Source organism: Lepisosteus oculatus, unplaced genomic scaffold (assembly GCF_040954835.1).
Source record: "Lepisosteus oculatus isolate fLepOcu1 unplaced genomic scaffold, fLepOcu1.hap2 HAP2_SCAFFOLD_536, whole genome shotgun sequence".
Taxonomy (NCBI): Eukaryota; Metazoa; Chordata; class Actinopteri; order Semionotiformes; family Lepisosteidae; genus Lepisosteus; species Lepisosteus oculatus.
Window position 1 is genome coordinate 43,884 of NW_027168082.1, and position 21,117 is coordinate 65,000.

The following is a 21,117-nucleotide window of genomic DNA, read 5'->3' on the forward strand; positions in this document are numbered from 1 at the left end:
AAAATTGGAAAATCCCAGGAAACGTTGAATTTGTTTTAAATTCTGGGGGGTTGGCCAGTTTTGTATGGATTCAGTCTTGGCAGGGTCAATTTCAATGCCCAGGGGTGAGAGGATGTAGCCAAGGAAGTGGATTCTGGTAACATGGAAAGTACACTTTTCCAATTTGGCGTAGAGTTTGTTCTGAATCAAACGATGAAGAACCTCACGCACATGAGAGACATGTTCCTGGGGACTTCGGGAAAAGATCAGAATATCATCCAGGTATACCAGGACATATTTGTGCAAGATATCCCTAAAGATGTCATTCATGAACCCCTGAAAGACAGCAGGAGCATTAATCAGTCCAAACGGCATTACTTGGTATTCATAATGACCGTGGGTAGTAATGAATGCCGTCTTCCATTCGTCACCCTCCCGAATGCGGATCAAATTATACGCACCGCGGAGATCCAGTTTAGAAAAAATAGTGGCGCCCCGGAGTGATTCCAAAGCCGATGAAATCAGAGGAAGGGGATAACTGTTCTTGATAGTTATGTTATTCAGACCGCGATAATCAATGCAGGGTCTGAGAGAGCCGTCTTTCTTTTTAACAAAGAAGAAACCGGCGCAGGCAGGTGAGGAAGAGGGGCGGATGAAACCAGATTCCAAGGACTCCTGGATATAATCTTCCATAGCCTGAGTCTCCTCGTTGGAGAGTGAATAGACATGGCCCTTAGGGGGTAGAACCCCTGGAATTAGATCTATAGGACAGTCAGATGGGCGATGAGGCGGGAGGGATAGGGCCTTCTGTTTACTGAAGGCTAGGTGTAGATCCGAGTACTGGGAAGGGATATTGGGGAGGTTATCTTGAGATATGCAGGAGACGGAAACTTTCTGAGGAAGCTGACAACAATGCGAAAGGCAATGGGAACCCCAGGCTGTGAGTTCCCTTTGTGACCAGGAGATGTGTGGGTTGTGAATCCGTAACCACGGGAAACCAAGAACCAATGGGTGAGAAGGGGATTGAATGAGAAAGAACCGAATGACTTCCTGGTGGGTGGCGCCGATGCGAAGAGTGAGGGGAGGGGTCTGCCACTTCACCAGACCAGGGGAGAGGGGGGAGCCATCAAGAGTGAGGAGCCGAATGGGCTGGGTGACTGGCAACCGGGGAATATTCCAGGACGAAGCGAGTCCAGAGTCTAGGAAGTTCTCTTCGGAGCCCGAATCAACAAAAGCAGAGAGAGAGGTCTGTCCAGTAGTCCATGACAGGGTGGCTGGGAGAAAGAGTCCAGATCTGGGAGAGGAAGAAGTGACACTGGCCATAACAGCAGGTGGATAGGAGCAAGGAGGGCGACTGGGGCAGGCAGCTCGGAGGTGATCAGGGGAACCGCAGTAAAGGCAACGCCCCTCACGAAGTCGGCAATCTCTTTCCTCGGAGGTCAGTCTATGGAAGGAAGGCAGTTGGGAGGGTGTGGGAGGGGTCCGATTGTCCGACCTTCGCTGTTGCATCCTGAGCTCTAGTTCAGAAACTCGAGAAATGAAGGAGTCAAGTGATGGGAAGTCCAGGGGCAGGTGCACAACGTGATCCTTGAGTTCATCAGATAATCCAAGGCGGAAGTAGTGAATCAGGGCATTGTGATCCCAAGCGAGTTGAGCAGCCAGAAAACGGAATTCGGAAGAGTAGTCCTGAAAAGAGCGAGATCCTTGAGTAAGGGAAGTGAGGCGTGCAACAATGAGGTGGCGAGAGTGCAACTGCCCAAAGGCAGATTGTAGAGCTGTCTGAAAAAGGTGGAAGTTAGCAGTCTCAGGAGCGTTTCGAGAGAGGAGATGTCCAGCCCATTCCAGAGCTCGTCCAGAGAGGCAAGATACCATAAAAGCAATTCTTTCTCCATCGGTGGGGAAGCAGTCTGGACGGATGTGGAAAGCCATCTGACATTGAGTCACAAAGCCCTGACATCTGGAGGAGTCGCCATCAAATTTTTCCGGGAGGGGAGGGGGTAGAAGATTAGTTTGTGTTTGAAGCAGGGGTGCAGGGGCAGGAGCTGCAGGTGGGGGAGACGGCGGAAGTGCAAAGTGGTCAGCTAGTTGCTGGACTGCAGTAGTTAGCAGGTCCAGGTTCCGGGAGTGTTCAAGGAGAATAGAAAGTTGACTCTGGTCCGCTGGATCCATTTTAATATGGCTCACTATTCTGTCAAGGAACCAATACGTGGAATAGGAGGATCCTTATGCGTAACCGGAATCCCACAGGACACAGAGTAGCAAAGGGACAATCCAAAAGACAAAATCCAAAGGCAGGGTCGATAAGGGAGGCAAAGGGTCCGGTAACGAGAGATAGTCAAAACAATTCAAAGGCAAAATCCAGAAGGCGAGGTCAAGAGGCAGAAGCAGAAGATTCGTAACGGGAGATCAGTCAAAAAGGTTAGGAAACACGCACTGGAGAATACTAAGATAGGCTTCTCAATAGTGAGCGTGGGAAGGTGTGCGAAGGGGGTTTAAATACTGAAAGGAAAGGGGTGTGATTGGATGATTGGTTAGGGAGTGAGAATTTGAGGAATCTGATGCATGTGAGAATGTGCTGGGTTCAATCAGGGATGAGATTGGGAAGCAGAGGTTCCGGGAATGTAACGTCGTTTGCGAGGGAGAGTGTGGGGCGTGACAGACACGGGGCGTATATGGAAACGAACACATGCTACGGATCGTCTCTAATCGGTCCCTACAGTTGGAAGGCTCCTTGAAGCGTGCACCCCCATCATTCATCTTTGCGCATCTGTGAAAGGTAGACTCTTGAGCAATGTTTGAGCCAGCTCTAAGGCAACTAGTGCTATTGGACAGACACCTCTGGAAGATCCTAAGAGTCTCTTAACACCACTTCCAGCAGTAAGCTTAATTGTTCGCTGGAGGTCTCCCACCCAGGTACTGACCAGGCAAAGAATCACCAGTACATTGAATGAGGAAGTTAATCCTGAAATCCAATTACATATCTCAAGGTAAGACAAATCCATAAGAACATGTCTTAGTATTACTTCGTTTACATTAGTATGGCACTGAGTTGGAGCTCCTCTTTAAGCTGTGGTTTAGTTTTGCATTCATGTGTTTCTAGAGCAGTTATTTATGGGGGTGGGTGGGTCTTTCACAGAGGCTCGGGACAAATCCCCCGCCTGAAAGTCTAATGTGTGCGTTCAGACAGTCACAGGTCAAGAGCCAGGCAGGAGGACAATGGACAGATGAGCCAACGAACTAAAAATAAAAGAACAGATATGAAAAAGCCACCATCTTTTTCTTTTTGACATTTTCCGACTTTCATGCAAGCCAGGACAAAGTTGCTCGTAGCTACTTGTGGATTCAAATACTCTATCGAGTGCTTTGATGAGTTTTTGCAATTTGATTGTCGTCCTGTCAGCCTGTTTCTGTTTTTTTTTTTCAATCTAGGGATGGAAAGTATGAGGGAAATGATGGAGCAATCAATAACCGCTCCGGAAAAATGGCAGAAAGAAATGGTCCGTCACTAAGGACATTTGTGAAGCAGAGGAGTGACATCACCACAAAGGCGACACATTCTGCTGATGGTTTTGGTGAATAATGATTGAGGCGCGTTAAGAGAAAGGTAGCTGTGTCAGCATGCGTAGGCTGCAAAGGATCAAGCAAAGGTTTACTCCATGCTGAAAAGAGAAGAAAAGAAGCACAACGTTTCGACTGTGGAGCCTTCTGCGCCATCTTCTTTAGCGGTGATGATGTTTACATTGGAAAAACGGAGACATACGTCCCTGGGTGGGCTTGAACCACCAACCTTTCGGTTAATAGCCGAACGCGCTAACCGATTGTGCCACAGAGACTGACGGCCGCTTGTACTCCCTACATTTGCAGGTTTATGGTCAAAGAAAACAATCACTTGCGCTTCTTGCAGCCGGCAATCTTTTTCCACTGACAACCAAGAAATGGATTTCATCTTTCACAAGCTGTATGGATTTCTTCAAAAACAAGTTATTCCAGAAAGGAAATGAATTCTTGCATTAAACTGAACCAAGCTGTATGTTTGTCTGAAATGAGACATTCGGCACAACAAGACACGGAGAGAGGCACCGCTGGTATTCAGACCCAGGATCGCCTGCTTACTAGGCGGGCACTTTAAGCCACTAGGGAACAGCGCCAGCGGAGCACCGCGCTTTTACAGACACTTGGACACATCTGCGTTCGGTGTGCACTTAACCTGCTCTCTGAGCCCGTTGCCTCCGTCCCATTTAATAGCAGAACTGACGCCAAGAGAAATGATGAGAAATGGCATTTATCGGGCACTTTTCATGTCCAAGGAGCTCAATGCCCTTGACACCTCCCCAAGGCGACAGAGCTGTGCATTCTTTGGCGACACCATTTTTTCTTTTGTTTAATTTCTATACTTATTGATAGAATAAAAACGATATGTCATGTACTGTAAGGGAAATGTCTCTTTTCATGGGGAAAGCTAGCACCAGCAAATGTTGTGTTTAGAAGAAGTGATTTAACATGACACGTGACCTAATTTACCGGAGCAAAAGCTCACCCAGCAAGCCCTGCTTTACTTCTACAGGAGAGAAGTACTGTAGAGTCTGCAAGATGTTCAGCTGGGTAGCTACGTCAGCATGCCTCGGCTGCAAAGGAACAAGTAATAGGTTTATTGCATGCTGATGTAGCGGCGAGGCTTATTAATAAGGCAGAATTAAGTGTTTCCGAGCTTCCCAAATGAGGCCCCATTTCTCTGTTCATCTCTGTGGTGCAGCCACAGAGAGACTATTCCCAGGGTGATTTAAGGTCCTAGGACAGCTCCCAAAGGGGGATGCACTTAGCTAAGCCTGGCTATCATGATCAATGGTCATCCATTGGCGCCTATCTGTCTAGGGAGTGCCAGTTGGACATCTGGACTGCATTACTAAGTGTCAGGAGTAAGTGACTCATATCTCACCTTGATCAACCAATCAGGGACTGGTAGGGCCGAGTAACCCACGTGGGACTCTGATGCCCATGGAACTTTCAGCCAATCAATGAGCTGTAGTTCCTCCAGGTAAAAACAGGCAACACAGAGAGCCTGAGAGATTCAGTGAGATTCAACAAGATTCAGAAGGGATTCTGGAGAGGATTCTGTGGACTGTTCTAAAGGGAATTCAAAGGAGAATTCCAGGGCAGGACGGCCCAGGAGCAGAAGGCTCCCAAGGGCAGGACATCCTCGCAGCGCGCCTCCTGACCATCCTGAGACTCAGCCCGGACAACCACGGAACGGCCAGTGTGTCTGAGTTCCAGAACTTTCCTTTGTTCTAAGAGTCTAGAGTGGAGGTTGCCAGAGAGTAACCAGCAGCAGGCCTCGTGAACAGGTCGGAACTGTGGAAAGCTGAATCACTATTCAGAACTAGCTCTTCATTAGGAACGAACCGGTCCTCTTCCTGACTTGCTGGGACCCACAGTCATCTTTTCTCCTGTGCACAAACTTTGCTAGTTAAAGCCAACACTAACTAGCCGGTCAGTGAGCATCAGCAGCGCACCGTCGCAAGCCGCACAGCACAGCCTGGCACTGAGCCAGAGAGCGCGGATTGGACAGCAACAGCCTGCAACTGTTTCTTTGTGCCCGCAGGAGATCTGAATCCCCAAAGATTGGATGAGTATTTAACTTCAATGCATTACAGCTCGAGAATTCAATTGTTATCCCAACCAGTTGATATCAATTTAATTCCTAAGAGTTATGTACTTGTTTGAGTATCTAATGTAGAAGTTATAACTAAGTTCATTTACGAAACGGTCTTAATGAATGATATACTGAACGTATGTCCTCTTGATATGTGTAACACTTCGTAACTGACTGAATATATACCTTTTGTATTCTGATAACCCTCTCGATAAGATCTGTTAGTTTTATATGCATATTCTATGTATTAATAAATGTATCCTCGTGTATTAGTACCTGTGTGTGTGCGTTGTTTGAGTTATGTCGCATGGTTGGACTCTAAAGCCATCAAAAGAATCAACTTTGTGATTTACTGCTACAATTAATAATTGTCTCAGTAAATGCCCAAACCCTACAGAACTGGTGCCTTCAGAGAGCCACTATGATTACATATTTGGCGTCCCTGAACCGGTTTTCTTACATATTTGGGGTCCCTGAACGGCTATGAATCACTACACTGAAAAGAGAAGAACGGAACCACAGCGTTTCGACTGTGAGGTCTTCTCACACCTGAAGAAGCCTCACACCTGTTAAAGGCTCCATGGTTTTCTTTCTTCTCTTTTCAACATGGAATACACCTATTGTCTGCAAGATGTGACAATTTCATGGTGTTTTGGAAGAAAACCTTTTTTCTTTGAATTCAAAATCAATCGGAATTTCAGCACGACACATCAACACTTTTTCTGTTTTAAGGAGATGATATTTTAAACCTGATAAAAATAGTAGGAAACACAAGTTTCTTGCTGTGAAAATTTAGATGGGGAAGTGTACTACTAGTAGCAGTGTAGAGCTCTCTGTGGTGGAGTGCAAGTGCATGTTCTATGGGCCAGTGGCGTAATGGATAACGCGTCTGACTTCGGATCAGAAGATTGTAGGTTCGAGTCCTGCCTGGCTCATGAGGCTTTTAAACCTCTCAGGTTCCTCGGTAACAGGTTGCCGTCATGTATATGAACTATAGAAAAGCATTTGCCACAACCCGTAAATTAGCACGCAAGTGCGGGCTAGTGAACACAGAACTGTATGGAGATCATCTCCAGCTCCGAGCTCAATTGCAATGAAAAAACATGCAGAACAGAACAGCTGAATTTGTGCTCGGTAGGGTGGGGAGGACTCAGCATTGCTATTGTTCTAATTGGCATGAACTGCAGGGGATCTGAATCAGAACATGTCAGTTAGTTCGATCATTGCGTCAATATGTAGGCCACGTTAATACAGAATTATTACTTTGTCTGTCTCGTCTTTGTATATAGCTGAATGTCCCTGACAATTTCATGTTAGTTTTTAAGAACGACATTGGTGCTAATAGATACACATATAGCATATAAGGAACACGTAAAAGTTTAGTCCATGCTGAAAAGATAAGAAAACCGCCACAACGTTTCATCTTGGAATAAATCTTTACTTGTTGTTTTGCAGCCTACCCATTCTGACCTAACTCCTCCCTTGAAATTCCCTAACAGATAAGGGTACGTAACGGCTCATGCGATGCTCAGTTGCAATTTGTCCCAAAACAAACAAGAACAGCAGCTGAGGGTTTGAGTTTGAACATGCACTGTATTAAAGCAGCTTTTATTTCCATTGATAAATGCTAGATATTCCTACAGAGATTCTCCAGGTGAGTAAGCGATTCCTGTTTCTGTTTCTATTTCTGTTTCATATATATATACAGTATATATATATGTTACATGTGTCTCTGCAATAGTACAAATGTGTTATACACTATCAGGGGCTGCTTTTTTGTGCACCTCATCTACAACAAGGGTTTTTTTTTTCATTTATGTTTGTGGACCTTCACCATTTGAGGAAGTGAGTTAGATAAGAAAGTTACAGGTATGGTGAGCAATGACTGACAAAGGCACGTACTGCGTATTCCTTACAGAAGTGTAAGCAATTTGTTCTAAAAAACACCGGCTAAAGTCCAACATCGTTAGCAATCTTATTACTTAAACAGAATTAACATCAATAAACTGTAAGGTGCTGGTACATGCGAGTAGATTTGATCTTCTATTAAACAAAAATGCAATTACAGCTCTAAAAAGGTCAACCTAGACTTCTGGAACAGATCTGTTCAGGTCATCGCTGTTCCTCTGACCTTGTGAGTCTTTGGAATTTTAAAAGTGTATTTTGCTTGCCTTTCATGTGGTCTGTGTACAAGTCACTGTGGCGTATGCGGTCCTACACAGCCTTGCTATAGACGTGACGAGCCTCCGCTATGTTGCAATGGAGAACAGGTTCAGTACGGAGCTGCCGAGAAAATTCAGCTGGAAAGCTCGTTGCAGAAAAGCATCGGTATCTGTGTCCAGCGGCAAAGCGTCCTTCGTGGGTGCTGAAGAATCGATTTCACAGGCTGCGGGTCCAGGCGATTTAGAGTGTTAAAGGTCCCAGCGAAAACGAAACGGCGCTGGTCCTTTTACACGCACGCACGCAACCAAATGCAAAGGACGCCGTAGTCGGCAGGATTTGAACTTGCGCGGGGAGACCCCAACGGATTTCAAGTCCGTCACCTTAAGCACTCGGCCACGACTACAGCGAGCGCCGCGGCCGCTGCCTTCTTGCTACAATCGAACAGGGAGTGCGAGGCGGCGGCGGCAGCGGAGGCAACTTTTTTCAAGTTCGCTCTCCGTTTAAGAAACCTTTTACGCCATACGTGCAAGCACACACACACACACCTCAGAGGACTTAAGGGTGGCTTCAAGTTGGAATGATAAAGTCTCCCCGTTCGGACATGAAAACAGAACGTTCTTAGACAGAAAGCAATCAACAACGGAGACATGTGGACGACGATTTTAGTCACTGCACTTTGAATAGCATTTTTACTCCAGTTACAGGAGATGCACCAATGGCCCTTGACCTACGCTCTTACCAATGCCTTGAACATTCAAACAAAACAGCCCTCAAGTCCTGCGGTTTAATATAACGCTGTTACGTGTCGAGGCAGTATTTTTCTCTGTCCTACCGTTGAGACACGGGGCGTATATGGAAACGAACACATGCTACGGATCGTCTCTAATCGGTCCCTACAGTTGGAAGGCTCCTTGAAGCGTGCACCCCCATCATTCATCTTTGCGCATCTGTGAAAGGTAGACTCTTGAGCAATGTTTGAGCCAGCTCTAAGGCAACTAGTGCTATTGGACAGACACCTCTGGAAGATCCTAAGAGTCTCTTAACACCACTTCCAGCAGTAAGCTTAATTGTTCGCTGGAGGTCTCCCACCCAGGTACTGACCAGGCAAAGAATCACCAGTACATTGAATGAGGAAGTTAATCCTGAAATCCAATTACATATCTCAAGGTAAGACAAATCCATAAGAACATGTCTTAGTATTACTTCGTTTACATTAGTATGGCACTGAGTTGGAGCTCCTCTTTAAGCTGTGGTTTAGTTTTGCATTCATGTGTTTCTAGAGCAGTTATTTATGGGGGTGGGTGGGTCTTTCACAGAGGCTCAGGACAAATCCCCCGCCTGAAAGTCTAATGTGTGCGTTCAGACAGTCACAGGTCAAGAGCCAGGCAGGAGGACAATGGACAGATGAGCCAACGAACTAAAAATAAAAGAACAGATATGAAAAAGCCACCATCTTTTTCTTTTTGACATTTTCCGACTTTCATGCAAGCCAGGACAAAGTTGCTCGTAGCTACTTGTGGATTCAAATACTCTATCGAGTGCTTTGATGAGTTTTTGCAATTTGATTGTCGTCCTGTCAGCCTGTTTCTGTTTTTTTTTTTCAATCTAGGGATGGAAAGTATGAGGGAAATGATGGAGCAATCAATAACCGCTCCGGAAAAATGGCAGAAAGAAATGGTCCGTCACTAAGGACATTTGTGAAGCAGAGGAGTGACATCACCACAAAGGCGACACATTCTGCTGATGGTTTTGGTGAATAATGATTGAGGCGCGTTAAGAGAAAGGTAGCTGTGTCAGCATGCGTAGGCTGCAAACGATCAAGCAAAGGTTTACTCCATGCTGAAAAGAGAAGAAAAGAAGCACAACGTTTCGACTGTGGAGCCTTCTGCGCCATCTTCTTTAGCGGTGATGATGTTTACATTGGAAAAACGGAGACATGCGTCTCTGGGTGGGCTTGAACCACCAACCTTTCGGTTAACAGCCGAACGCGCTAACCGATTGCGCCACAGAGACTGACGGCCGCTTGTGCTCCCTACATTTGCAGGTTTATGGTCAAAGAAAACAATCACTTGCGCTTCTTGCAGCCGGCAATCTTTTTCCACTGACAACCAAGAAATGGATTTCATCTTTCACAAGCTGTATGGATTTCTTCAAAAACAAGTTATTCCAGAAAGGAAATGAATTCTTGCATTAAACTGAACCAAGCTGTACATGTTTGTCTGAAATGATACATTCGGCACAACAAGACACGGAGAGAGGCACCGCTGGTATTCAGACCCAGGATCGCCTGCTTACTAGGCGGGCACTTTAAGCCACTAGGGAACAGCGCCAGCGGAGCACCGCGCTTTTACAGACACTTGGACCCATCTGCGTTCGGTGTGCTCTTAACCTGCTCTCTGAGCCCGTTGCCTCCGTCCCATTTAATAGCAGAACTGACGCCAAGAGAAATGATGAGAAATGGCATTTATCGGGCACTTTTCATGTCCAAGGAGCTCAATGCCCTTGACACCTCCCCAAGGCGACAGAGCTGTGCATTCTTTGGCGACACCATTTTTTCTTTTGTTTAATTTCTATACTTATTGATAGAATAAAAACGATATGTCATGTACTGTAAGGGAAATGTCTCTTTTCATGGGGAAAGCTAGCACCAGCAAATGTTGTGTTTAGAAGAAGTGATTTAACATGACACGTGACCTAATTTACCGGAGCAAAAGCTCACCCAGCAAGCCCTGCTTTACTTCTACAGGAGAGAAGTACTGTAGAGTCTGCAAGATGTTCAGCTGGGTAGCTATGTCAGCATGCCTCGGCTGCAAAGGAACAAGTAATAGGTTTATTGCATGCTGAAAAGAGAAGAAAGGAAACACAACGTTTCGGCCGTGAGGTCTTCTCACACCTGAAGAAGCCTCACACCTGTAAAAGGCTCCATTGTTTTCTTTTTTCTCTTTTCAACATGGAATACACCTATTGTCTGCAAGATGTGACAATTTCACGGTGTTTTGGAAGAAAACGTTTTTTCTTTGAATTCAAAATCAATCGGAATTTCAGCACGACACATCAACACTTTTTCTGTTTTAAGGAGATGATATTTTAAACCTGATAAAAATAGTAGGAAACACAAGTTTCTTGCTGTGAAAATTTAGATGGGGAGGTGTACTACTAGTAGCAGTGTAGAGCTCTCTGTGGTGGAGTGCAAGCGCATGTTCTATGGGCCAGTGGCGTAATGGATAACGCGTCTGACTTCGGATCAGAAGATTGTAGGTTCGAGTCCTGCCTGGCTCGTGAGGCTTTTAAACCTCTCAGGTTCCTCGGTAACAGGTTGCCGTCATGTATATGAACTATAGAAAAGCATCTGCCACAACCCGTAAATTAGCACGCAAGTGCGGGCTAGTTAACACAGAACTGTATGGAGATCATCTCCAGCTCCGAGCTCAATTGCAATGAAAAAACATGCAGAACAGAACTGGAGAGCAGCTGAATTTGTGCTCAGTAGGGTGGGGAGGACTCAGCATTGCTATTGTTCTAATTGGCATGAACTGCAGGGGATGTGAATCAGAACATGTCAGTTAGTTCGATCATTGCGTCAATATGTAGGCCACGTTAATACAGAATTATTACTTTGTCTGTCTCGTCTTTGTATATAGCTGAATGTCCCTGACAATTTCATGTTAGTTTTTAAGAACGACATTGGTGCTAATATATACATATATAGCATATAAGGAACACGTAAAAGTTTAGTCCATGCTGAAAAGATAAGAAAACCGCCACAACGTTTCATCTTGGAATAAATCTTTACTTGTTGTTTTGCAGCCTACCCATTCTGACCTAACTCCTCCCTTGAAATTGCCAAACAGATAAGGGTACGTAACGGCTCATGCGATGCTCAGTTGCAATTTGTCCCAAAACAAACAAGAACAGCAGCTGAGGGTTTGAGTTTGAACATGCACTGTATTAAAGCAGCTTTTATTTCCATTGATAAATGCTATATATTCCTACAGAGATTCTCCAGGTGAGTAAGCGATTCCTGTTTCTGTTTCTATTTCTGTTTCATATATATATATACAGTATATATACAGTATTGTACTATTATTATATAATTCGTTACACTGTGGCTGTGTTGTGTGTGTTAAGCTGCTGTTGCACTGCAATTTCCCTCACGGGATCAATAAAGTATCTATCTATAAGAAGACATTACCAACAACGACCACAAGATGGAGATATTGTCTAGACATTACCAACAACGACCACAAGATGGAGATATTGTCCAAAGAGGCAAGAAGGGCAAAGCCGCGATAAGGTAAAATCATTTTTTGTAAGAGATTGCTGTCAGAATGCACATCCGTATCCCAAACAGAATCTCTAGTAAAATATGATCATTTGTGAAACAGGCAAATGAGTGTCTGCTACAATATGATTGCTACAGATGCAGCCATTCAAAATGTGCGGGCGATACTGCATTATTTTCCGGTACGCTGTACGCAGTCTACCGCGAGTTACCGGTAAATACCGCGAGTTACCGGTAAATACCGCTAGCAAAATAATATTATCCGGAATTTCCGCAAGGTGGAGCTAATAAAGCTCAACTTCTCATGTTTGAGCTGTAGCCATCAAAGTCTTTAATGAAGATATTACTTATAGTATTAATAATAAATGACCTTGGACAAGCTGTAAACTCAAAGTATTGCCCTGGTCCACATTATTTTTTTCACTGACCTTCTTTGTAAAAGTAACACCACAGCATTTCGCAATCACGCATTTTTTTCCAATCATGCAAAGTACAGTAATTTTTGAGAATCGATTCACCATGCCTTTCACATGCTCATAAAAGAGATTGATTTAGGAACATAAACATATTACCGTATGCAAACTGTACTGTATACAGTTTGTATATGTATATGTATATGTATATGTATATTTAATGTCTTAACTGTGCCCGTTTAAGTATTGAATATTTATATGGAATTTTACCACTGAAGGGAAATCTTAGTGCCTGAGCATAAAAAGAATAGGAGCGTAATGCAACGCGTGTGAAGGCCATAAACGATATTAATTTTGGAACATAAACATACAGTATATGGCTGGTCTCGGTACTTTAAAGAAAACATACACGAAACATGGTTTCATTATGACCAGAATCGGTCTTGAGATATTTTTAACTTGATTTACAGTATTTGAGAGGTATGTCTTGACACCGATACTACGTAAATACTCCTCACGTATATGTTTCTAGGTTTATATTATGCATTTCATACGGTCAAATTGCTTTTGAGCAACTGATAAGAAGCGCGAAACGGTATGCCCAGGGCGTTTTAGTTTTTGTTTTGTTTTAATGCAGTGCAGTGGATTGATTAGAGATATCAAGTACATACAAGTCATTTTTTAAATGTTGTAGTTCGTCTTGTAAAAATGTTACGAGTACATCATCTGTCAACAATTACACAGGTTCTGTTTCCATATTGCGGTTTTTGGTTACGTAATACTATTTTCTAATTTCACGTTGTGAATATATGATTTGGGCAAACAGAGCCGCAAAGAAGTACATTATGGGTTGTTGTTGTTTTTTTGCAGTTTTATCTAAAATAAGCGATGCTTAAACCTTTGTCTGATTCTTGTGAAACTATCCACACGACAGTTACCTAGGAGTTGACTTCAGTGATGTCACTGATGGGATGTTTCTAAAAATCCATCCTCTGTAAAACATCTTCTCTAGTTGTTCTGCATATGTATTCGCTAATGAAGCTGTGTGTTCTGAGCCTGGTTCTCTACATTTCTGTATGAACCAGCTTAGAGGGCTAAAGACAGCTTGTGTTTAAATTGAGTGTAAGGTAATTTATGCTTCTAAAGTCATGGTCAGCATTTATTATTGTACTGTGCTGTAAACTTCTTCTGTGCCTAATTACATTATTTTATAGTCGATAATGTTTCTGTAGTGCTTTTTCAGCCCTCAGCATGTGTCTGCGCTGGTGGTGCTGTGGGTTAGGTTCCTGACTCCTATGTCACATGGTCTGTGGTTGAATCTCATGGAACTATGACTTTAATTTTTAACAAACATTTCTTTGAAAAAATGAAACATTTCCCTTGGTCAGAGATTAAATAAAACCTCACTCGCATCAAAACAAATTTATATTTCTAAATATCACAACATGATCGAATTTACGTCTTTTTAATAACAATGAATAGTCACCTATGCGTTACAAAATAAACATTTATATTGATTTGAATCGAGTTTTGATTTAAATCGTAAACGCGTGTTTAAAGGCGATATACTGTATAAAAGCGCTGATTCTTATGGAATGTGTTTGGCCGGGGATTCAAAAAAATTATTTTTTTTAATCGCGTATCTAAGGAAAATTGCAGTATAACTTTGTTCATGCACAAACAGTGGCATGTTACATTATAATTTGGGTGTCTCCTCTTGCCAGAAAGCTCTAAATTGGATTTTGAGTGCGGTTTTTGACTTTTTCTAAATTGCAACCCATAAATAAAGCTGATACAGTTTAGACTTACTGTATTCTAAACTGTATTACAACATCACATTGGACAATGCAACGTAAATTGCAAAAATGCACTTGGAATCTGTCCAAGCCCTACTACGAAAATTATTAAAACTGCGACACTTATCATTCATCTTTAAATAAACTTTATTTTATATAGCGTTTTAAGCGAATAGGTAATTAGATTGCTCATAAACCTAATCGCTTTTTCTACATAAACACAGCGTGATTGCTCTCTGAAAATGCTTTTTTCTTTATATTTAGGCTCAGATTTCAACTATAGATTGTATTATTATAAACTTTCTTGGAAAAATGTCTTTTATGTAAACCATGTTTGCTATTAATTCATTTAGGGCTAAAATACGTTCATTGTCTTCCAATCGAGTCGAGTTGACATTGGAAGCTTGCCACGCCCGGACTGTTACACCAACGCATTAGCATGTTGAAGCGATTTCATTGAGGAGGCCATCTACTAGTTAACACTGTACTTCCTACTTTGAAAACACCTGTGAAATTGGTTTAATTCGTCACAGCCAGCACTCCGGCAGAGAGGGGGGTTGTACTCGTTAATGTCTGATGACATACAAGTGGAAAGATTACAGATTTTAATCGTTTTTTTTCTGAACCAGGGAAAATCTGATCATGTTTCTCTATAACAATAATAAAAAACTTTATTTTAAATTATTTTACATATCCCGCTTGCACATCGCACGACTTTAATAAATCTATTCTTTATTAATACTAAATAAATAATACTAAAAATACTACAGCAAAGAGGTCACTTGATTTTTGGAATAATTCCAAATGATCCACTGGCATTCCTGAAGTCTGTTTAGTGCATAATCTTCCAAATACAATCACTAAGCAATTATAAGAATTATACCATCCTATTTCTTTGTGATGTCCTGTAAAAACTAAACCTATTTTTATAAGGCTTTTACTCAAAAGGTTTCCAAACACACAAAGCATTTGTGAAGTACTATAGTATTTCTAAAGGTTACTGGTACAACATCAATCATTAAAGCTTAACAATAAAGTTTAGATTGCTGACTATGGACTAACTACATTAACTAACTGCAATGCAACATTATACATTTTACAAGAATATCTGGTTGAATTCTTGCATTTGTAGCCAATTTAATGCGAGAGAAATAAGCCAATTTAATTATTTCACAAAAAATAATGTAATATAAAATGGATGTTTTTAACTTTATTGTAGTGTTTTAGAAACTAATATGTCTTTCAAAATGGTTGTTTTTCACTCCTAGGAATGAAAGCTGTTGTTATATGATGTTTATTTTCAAATTTGGAAAAATCAAAGGATTCTAGCTTTCTCCCCTTGCAGGCATCGGACACAGAGAACCTCATGGTTTTCCTAAAAATCATTTTTTATGTTCCCTGGTGTTCCAAACTTAGTTTTAATTTGTTATTATGTTAAAAACAGGGTAATAAATTTCTAATTGGACTATAAATAATGTCATATTGTCTGCTATAAAACTGATGTTTTCAACTCTATTGTAGAGATTCTAGAATCATCTAATAGAGAATTGAAATAAAAAAAGGGCATAAGAAAACATTACCAACAACGACCACAAGATGGAGATATTGTCTAGACATTACCAACAACGACCACAAGATGGAGATATTGTCCAAAAAGGCAAGAAGGGCAAAGCCGCGATAAGGTAAAATCATTTTTTGAAAGAGATTGCTGTCAGAATGCACAACTGAATCCCAAACAGAATCTCTAGTCAAATATGATCATTTGTGAAACAGGCAAATGAGTCTCTCAGGTGCCCATTGCTCATTTTCAGACACATTTATGCAATACTTTCACCATGCGTTGAGCAATAGGGATTAAAGATACCAGAGGTAAGGTTTAAAAGTGATTCTGAGGTGCAACACATCAGCAATACAGCTAGGCATCTGAAATGCGGGGTTTGAGAGCCCTTCAGGGAACACCGTACCCTAAAGGTACCAGAAGTCCAGTAGTATAAGCATTAAGTCACTGTCACCCCTGTTACAATGTGATTGCTACATATCTTCATTTCTTTGGTTTTTAAGGAGTAAGAGTGCAGGGGGTCTAAATCTCCGATCCAGTGTGTTGAAGTATTTCACAACATTACCTGTAGCCCGTATGGAAATAAATACTAATTCTGATTATTGCCCTGGGCATGTACCAATAAATCACTGAGCATATATATATATATCACTGTGTTGAAGCTAGAGACCTGTATGTAATATTATGGTGCTAAAATGTCATTTTCACATATATTAATGTAATAAATGATTGCTTATGCTTTATAAACAAATCTAATTAAAATAAATGATTAAGTTTTGTATTTATCTTGTACCATAGAACATGATTTTCTTTGTATTTCAAGCCCACAAAGTGTCCAAATGACGCACTACATGATATAAGGAAGATTATCACATGCATATCGGTATTATCTTTCTTATGAAAATGCATTCCTTTCATTACCTTTTACTTTTTAAAATGAACTCAAATTGTGTATAATGTAATAATTTAAGTAGAAGTGCTTCACTGCTCTATGCCGTCTGGAAATAAATCCTCAGACTACTTACTGCCCTGGGCATGTACCAATAAATTACAGGAGCACATCTATATATCACTGCGTTGAAGCAGGAGACACACAATCACTGCAAACACATCCTAAATACAGTGTTCTAGCACCTTTGACCTCATCCAGAACATATCATTTCTTGAAAGGGATTGCTGTCCGAATGCACATCTGAATCCCAAACAGAATCTCTAGTAAAATACGATCATTTGTGAAACAGGCAAATGACTGTCTCAGGGGCCCATTCCTCATTCTCAAGACACATGTATGCAGTACGTACACCATGCATTGAGCAATAGGGATTAAAGCTAAGGTTAGAAGTCCACCACAGCTAAGGTTAGAAGTCATTCTGACTATATTCTAAAATATTGGACTCATATTCTTATGATGGCAGACATGATGCTGCGTTTAAAACCGGGGTTAATGGACATTATATGACTGTCAATTCTGTTTTGTTTTGGAGACTCTTGGCTGCCTATATGGTACACTGCAGCGTGAAGGAATTATTTTCCAAAACTGTGTCAGCTCAAAAGTTGTAAGAGAACCTCTCCAGCTGCTTTAACTCTCTTCATTTTTGTCATTTAATTGTCTGTCGGCACTATGTGGCAGCGTTGCATGACAACCCCTCTCACCACGGAAAGGAACCTAACAGCTTTGGTAAGAGAGGAGAAAAGGACCTGGCCAGTAAGGGGCACGAACCCGTGACTTTGGCGTTATTAGCACCATGCTCTAACCAACTCAGCTAACCGGCCTCACGACAGTGGTTCTCTCTGTGCTGCAAAAAATCGAACTCAGGGAATTTCTTTTGCCCTCCTTTGAATAGAAAGCCGTGTAATTCAGTGTACGGGCTTTCTCATGCAGTTTCATGGTTCTTGTAACCCAAATCCTACACTGGCCTGAAGTGCCCCCCCATTTCACAGCATTTTTCAGCTGATTTAAAATGTACCTAAAGGAGAAGCATTATTGAAGACGATCAATTACCAAGAGCTTTTGTCAAAGGTTTTGGTGGTCATTTTTAATGACCACAGAGCGATGTGACCTCGGTTTTACATCTCATCCAAAAGACAGCGCCCTTTTACAACACAGTGTCTCCGTCACTATGCTGGGGCATTGGGACCCGCACAGACCTCAGGGTGAGCGCCCCACCGCCGGCACCATTAACACCGCTTCCAGCTGGAAGCTTTGTTTTTCCCTGTAGCTCACCCTCATCCGGGTACTGACCTGGCTCACACCTGCTTAGCTTCAGTGGGTTTTCAGTTGCGAGTTGCAAGGGGATGCAAGTGATGGAGCAGCTAGCTGCAAAAGCCACTGCATTGGCGGGGAATCAAAGCCGAGCCTCCCGCGTGGCAGGCGAGAATTCTACCACTGAACCACCAATGCTCAGAACCCGGGCCTTCAAAAAAGACGCTTTTTTGGTGCTCTGTGCAAAAAGCGTCGACATCTGCTTCCAGCTGTAAAATGCCATTCGCGGACGCTGAAGAACTTATTTGCAAGGGAGCGGGTACAAGCAATTTGGCATTTTAAAACCACCAGGAACACCGAACAGGCGCGCTTCTTTGCTTGCGCCGAAACACAACGACAGGAGGTGGACAACGTAGTCTGCAGGATTCGAACCTCTTTCTGTCTATTATATACTAAATGTTCTCTTGTCTGTCTCTTGTTTGTATAGAACTGAATGTCCCTGACAATGTACTGTTAGTTTTAATTGAAGAACGGCATTTGTGTTCAAATATATCAGACAAGTTTACGTAACTGCTCATGCGACACTCAGTTGTAATTAGTCAAGAAATAAAGTCGAACAACAGCTGCGGGTTTGATTCTGAACGTATCAGATTGCAGCACCTTTTACTTCCATTGACAAATGATAGAGATTCGAAGAGAGATCCTTCAGACCAGCAAGCAAACCCACGGCTATTTCGGTTTTCTATCTAGGCAACGTTGGTGTCTGCAATAGCATACATGAAAGCGTGATGCAATTTCTGTGGCTAAATTTGTTGCACGTCATGCACAGTAAGAGTGTTTCTAACACCAAATAAAAAGTCAACAATTAGCGATCACGCCTTCTCCTCAGTTAACCCACTGAAACCCTTGCTGTTAACAGTTCTTTAATGCATGCTTTACGAGCACCTACATATTGTGTCGGTTCTTTCAGTTTTATTCATTAGGTTTTCAAAGGCATAAGTAGAACACCAGAGGTGCGAACGCAAGATGTGTGGTTATCTGAAGAACTCATTTCCATGGCAGCGGGGCCAAGCTATTTAGTGTTTTTATAGTACCAGGGAAGGAGAAGCGGCACTTCACCTTTGCCGCGCAGGCACAAGGAGACGTGCGGCAGACGCCGTAGTCGGCAAGATTTGAACCTACATGGGGAGTCCCCAACGGATTTCGAGTCCATCGCCATAACCACTCGGCCACGACTACAGCGAGTTCACCATCGCCGCATTCCTCCTTTAATCTAACACGGAGTGCGACGTGGCTGCGGAAACCTTTTCAAAGTCGCTCTCCGTTAAAAAAAAATAATACCTTTGACAAAATACGTGCCGGCAGACAGACACGCCTCAGAGGGTTTAAGGCTGGCTTCATGTCGGAATGATAAAGTCTCCCCGTCCGGACATGAAAATGCCACTTTGTTACACACAAAAAAAGAATCAACAACAGAGAAATGCCCACAAGCATTTGAAAAGCCGCACCACGTCGCACTTGAAATAGCTCTTACATTAGTGGTAGACGCAGGAATCGCATTTTTATTTACGCTCTTACCAACGCGATGGAAAGCAAAACAAAGCAAAGCAGAGCAAAACAAAACGAACAAATGAAAACCCTGCACATAACGCCGTTACGTGCCCAAGTGGTATTGTACGTCATCCTAGCACTGCACCCCGGGGCGTACGGTACATGGGAACGAGCACACGCCACGAATCGTCTCGAATCACTCCCTACAGCTGTAAGGCGCCTTGAAGCGTGCACCCCCAACATTCTTCTTTGCGCATGTGTGAAAGGTAAACTCTTGAACAGACTCTGAACCAGCTCTAAGGAAACTAATCCGATTAGACGTTACTTTGACTCATCTTTTTACGCTCAGTGCTGGATTGCTCAAACTCCAGCTAGGGTTAGGGTTAGCATTCCCACGCTACTTAGACACTTTGTTTACGCTCAGTGCTGGATTTTGGGAACTTCAGGACGAGTTGGAATTTTCTCCTATCTGTCAATTCTGTTTTGTTTTGGAGACTCTTGGCTGCCTATGTTGTACAGTGCAGCGTGAAGGAAACATTTTCCAAAACTGTGTCAGCTCAAAAGTTGTAAGAAAACCTCTCCAGCTGCTTTAACTCTCTTCATTTTTGTCATTTAATGTGACACTCGATGTATAACTGGAGCCTCACATATGCAAATGGTGAGGCTCCAGTTCGACACCCAGTTCGACACCACTTTACAGTATATGACAAAAGCATGGCAGACTGTGCCGGACCGGCAGATAACTTCCGCTTATTTTTTCCATATTAAACATTGGAAATCCTCCCACTTGTATTTGTGACACTTGATTTTGGGTCCACCTAAGACACTCTTAAATCTTCAAACACTTTTCTCTTCTCCCGCAACACTCTTGTCTGTCGGCACTATGTGGCAACGTTGCATGACAACCCCTCTCACCACGGAAAGGAACCTAACAGCTTTGGTAAGAGAGGAGAAAAGGACCTGGCCAGTACGGGGCTCGAACCCGTGACCTTGGCGTTATTAGCACCACGCTCGAACCAACTGAGCTAACCGGCCTCACAACAGTGCTCCTCTCTGTGCTGCAAAAAATCGAACTCAGGGAATTTCTTTTGTCCTCCTTTGAATAGAAAGCCGTGTAATTCAGTGTACGGGCTTTCTCGTGCAGTTTCATGGTTCTTGTAACCCAAATCCTACACTGGCCTGAAGTGCCCCCCCATTTCACAGCATTTTTCAGCTGATTTAAAATGTACCTAAAGGAGAAGCATTATTGAAGACCATCAATTACCAAGAGCTTTTGTCAAAGGTTTTGGTGGTCATTTTGAATGACCACAGAGCGCTGTGACCTCGGTTTTACATCTCATCCAAAAGACAGCGCCCTTTTACAACACAGCATCTCCGTCACTATACTGGGGCATTGGGACCCGCACAGACCTCAGGGTGAGCGCCCCACCGCCGGCACCATTAACACCGCTTCCAGCTGGAAGCTTTGTTTTTCCCTGTAGCTCACCCTCATCCGGGTACTGACCTGGCTCACACCTGCTTA

The 21,117-nt window shown here is 42.8% G+C and overlaps 7 non-coding genes across 7 annotated transcripts; 2 read left to right on the top strand and 5 right to left on the bottom strand.

Annotated features, from left to right (window-relative positions):
• Window positions 1-3,738: 3,738 nt before the first annotated feature.
• On the bottom strand, window positions 3,739-3,812 carry trnan-auu (transfer RNA asparagine (anticodon AUU)). The gene has a single exon. It is a non-coding gene; the product is annotated as a tRNA-Asn (tRNA).
• Window positions 3,813-6,491: 2,679 nt separating this feature from the next.
• trnar-ucg (transfer RNA arginine (anticodon UCG)) lies at window positions 6,492-6,564 on the top strand. The gene has a single exon. It is a non-coding gene; the product is annotated as a tRNA-Arg (tRNA).
• A 1,549-nt stretch (window positions 6,565-8,113) lies between these two features.
• trnas-uga (transfer RNA serine (anticodon UGA)) lies at window positions 8,114-8,195 on the bottom strand. Its single transcript has one exon. It is a non-coding gene; the product is annotated as a tRNA-Ser (tRNA).
• A 1,536-nt stretch (window positions 8,196-9,731) lies between these two features.
• Window positions 9,732-9,805, bottom strand: trnan-guu (transfer RNA asparagine (anticodon GUU)). The gene has a single exon. It is a non-coding gene; the product is annotated as a tRNA-Asn (tRNA).
• A 1,193-nt stretch (window positions 9,806-10,998) lies between these two features.
• On the top strand, window positions 10,999-11,071 carry trnar-ucg (transfer RNA arginine (anticodon UCG)). The gene has a single exon. It is a non-coding gene; the product is annotated as a tRNA-Arg (tRNA).
• An 8,130-nt stretch (window positions 11,072-19,201) lies between these two features.
• On the bottom strand, window positions 19,202-19,283 carry trnas-cga (transfer RNA serine (anticodon CGA)). The gene has a single exon. It is a non-coding gene; the product is annotated as a tRNA-Ser (tRNA).
• Window positions 19,284-20,556: 1,273 nt separating this feature from the next.
• Window positions 20,557-20,630, bottom strand: trnai-aau (transfer RNA isoleucine (anticodon AAU)). Its single transcript has one exon. It is a non-coding gene; the product is annotated as a tRNA-Ile (tRNA).
• Window positions 20,631-21,117: the final 487 nt, after the last annotated feature.